The sequence below is a fragment of the Pygoscelis adeliae genome, unplaced genomic scaffold (genome assembly GCF_000699105.1).
Source record: "Pygoscelis adeliae isolate BGI_AS28 unplaced genomic scaffold, ASM69910v1 Scaffold74, whole genome shotgun sequence".
Lineage (NCBI taxonomy): Eukaryota > Metazoa > Chordata > Aves > Sphenisciformes > Spheniscidae > Pygoscelis > Pygoscelis adeliae.
In genome coordinates, this window is record NW_008824665.1 from 3,273,556 (window position 1) to 3,276,999 (window position 3,444).

Sequence of the window (3,444 nt, forward strand, 5' to 3'; positions counted from 1 at the left end):
GGTAAAAGAGTTTTCAGAGGAGGGATGGAGAATTTGCACCCAAACCCCACACCCCAGCCCCTGTATTATTCCCTGCTGGTGCTTTAATGGGAGTTGAGGGCTATATGGATTTGTACGCAGTTTGGCTCTGACTCCTAGTGTTGCAATGGCAACTAAGTAGATTTCAGCCTTTAGCATTTCCTTCTGGCTGGCTCAGTGTGTCGGTTGATCTGCATCCTCCTCTTAGAAGCTCAGGTCCCTCACCAGATTGCACAGGGAACCGAGGATACGTCTGTGCCCTGTGGCGCAACTCCTTACAGTGACACTTGAGTGCTGGCCCTAAGCCTAGATGATGTAAAGCCACCAGTGCCTCTTGGACCAAGCACAGAAATCTCTTTGCTGTCTTTCATTTGGCAGTATAGACAGCTTCTTTAAGCTGAAAAACAGGATAGCTGTTTTAGCACGATGCTAACGTGAGCACTTGGCCAGCAGGCTATGCTAATGTGACTAACTTGCTTCCAGAGCGCAAGCACTGTGCCACAGCAATGACCCAGCTTGTTTAGAAACAACCTGTTGACCTGACAAACCCCTCTGTGCGGTGTGGTGTGGGTACACTGACAAGCACTTTCCTGAGTGCTGGGCACTCTGCAACTGGATGGGGGAATACTTTTTGTGGCTCTACCTAGTGAGCCATAGCTTTGTTAACCTACGGGGTTCTTGGCTAATTTTATGTGCATCTATGCAGCTCAATTAATTAACTCCTGATCTGTAATCAGGGTGGGCCGAAGAAGGCTCTGGAAAGACTGAGGCAATGGAGGATTGCTGCCATTGCCTGTGCAATGGAAGACCAGTGTTTGAAAGATTGGCATAAAAGAACTCATATTCTTGATATTTATGTGGGAAGCACATACATAAACTGCACAAATCATTACCATCTGTATTATGAACAGACCCCAGAGCATTAACCTGTTCTATTAGTTGCCTGTGTTGGAAATACTGTTTATGTTAGCAAAGCTGAAGTACAAACCTTCTTATGCATAATGCAGGACATTTTATACATTTGACAGGAAAGCAATTTGAAACATTTTGAATGGAAACATTCTCTGCTGAATCATTTTATTGTGATGAAAAATACCCCCAAGAAAAAGTGACGTTAAAGATGCTGGGTCTTTGGAACTCAGGAAGTTTGGAGTGATCAAACGCACCTTGATTTAACATTTTCTGCATCTTTCTTTCTGGTGTGTTTTCAAGGGGGAAGAGATTCGTCTGGCTTTTTAAACAGGAATAATAATGGTTAGCTCTTCGTATAGCGTCTTTTGTCTGTTGGCCACAGAGTCTTTCACTAACAGTAATTTATCATGGAAACCTCAATGTGAAGAAGGGGAAGATATAATAATACTCCTCATATTAATGCTAAATTCCATGCCTTTATAAATAGGGAAGGAGAAAAAGTCAGCTGGAAGTTGTGAAAGATCTCTTCATCTGCAAAGCATTCCTTTTACAGCTTCCCTCCCCTTGAGGAATGTGTAGCTTTGCAGAATGGGGGACAGTCAGGTTACTGTAGGTCAAAGTGTGTACATCTGAGCTTTTGTCTCTGTGCTGACTACTGGGGTCTTTTCCCTTCGAGCAACCTGACTCCCTCAGAAACTTTAAGGTGCAATCTGTGCAGCTTCACACTGCACCCTGCCATGCAGGACAGGAACCAGGATGGGGATTGGTACTGCTTCTGGCACTGCCAGCTCCTGCAGGGATTTCTTAGTGCAAATCTTTGGGAACCGGATTATGTTTTGGAAGTGATTCTTTGATGTCTTCTTATTGAGGGCCTGGGGACTTTAACTGTGTGTCTGTTCTCTGTGGGAGATGGGACGTATTTTCTCTTTTCCCTAGCTCAGACTAATTTCTGCTTTTCCCTTTGTATTGGCAGTAAGAGAAGTGGCCCAGAGAGATTCAGAGGTGTGTCTGGAGGCACAGAATCAGGCTCAAGGAGGATGAAAATTATTTTTCTTATTCCGATCTTCTGGAGTGATGCCCAGAATCTGGGGTGATGGTCACAGCGTAAGAACCTCAAGACGCAAGAATGATCTTCTGTTGATTTTTATTTTTATCCGATGTTAACTCTTCAGGTTTCTATATGGAGAAATATGAGCAAGGAACTTCTTTCTGTTGCAAAGCAGCTTTCCTAAAAACATTTTAATGTAGTTAGATTCATAAATCAATGGCTTTTTAAGTGCAGCTATTCACCTCCTGGAAATAGAACTGTGGATTCATAAGCAGATCACAAAAATGCATCTTTGCAACCCTCAGAAAAATAACTGGCACAGTCTATATTGTAAGGGAAAAAGGTCTGAGTCCAAGTGGCACAGACTGATGCTAGTCCATACTGGTGAGAATTCCCAGTTCTTTTATAGCTAAGTCTTGAAGAAATCTAGTTAGCGAGGTTCAGAGCCGAGCCAGGGAGTGAGGAAACACCATGTGGATGATCAGCAGTCCAGCATGGTTCCTCATCCTCTGTTATTTAGTAGCATAGATCTTAGTGCATAGCTTCAGCTTCCAGCACGGGGATTTCTATGACTCGCAGGCAGGTCATGGATATAGTTTTCTGCAGCTCGAAAAACTAAGTTCCATATGAAATACATCTGAAAAACATGAGCTAGAAGTTTTTCCACTGCCAGCCTATGGTGGGGTTTTGGACAGGATGTCCTAAGTAGTGTGCCCAAGGTAGTCTGAAGATGATATTAAAGGGATAAAAGAGAAAGCTGTAAATACAGCGATGTTACCAAAACAGAAAGAAGGGTTTTGAATAGCTTGGCTTTGAAAGGATTTTGGCGTGAACAAATAACAAGGACAGACCACAAGGTTTCTGGACTCATAGTCTTCAAGAGAAAAAGTGCTTGACCAAAATTTCCTGGCACTTAAATACTTCATTAAGTAAGCTTTTAGCACATTTTCTTTTAAATAAATAGTGTGTGTTTACAGCTTGTAAAATATGTTCACAATGTACCTTTGGCCAAGAATTATTCTATACCCATAAATCACACAAGTGATTTCATACAGTGAAAAATTATGTTAATCGAACAATGCACTGAACAGGCATGAGCGGGACAACCAGGGGATCAGGCCCAGCCAGCACGGGTTCATGAAAGGCAGGAGGGGAGTGGTTGAGTCACCATCCCTGGAAGTATTTAAAAGGCGGGTAGATGAGGCGCTTAGGGACATGGTTTAGTGGGCATGGTGTTGTTGGGTTGATGGTTGGACTCGATGATCTTGGAGGTCTCTTCCAACCTTTAATGATTCTATGATTCTATGATTCTATGAGAGGTCTCTTCCAACCTTTAATGATTCTATGATTCTATGATTCTATGATTCTATGATTCTAATCGAACAATGCACTGAACAGGGTTTAGCGGTAACATCTGTGGAGCATTCCAAGGAGTTAATCCTTCATGTAACTTGGTGAGGAATTAT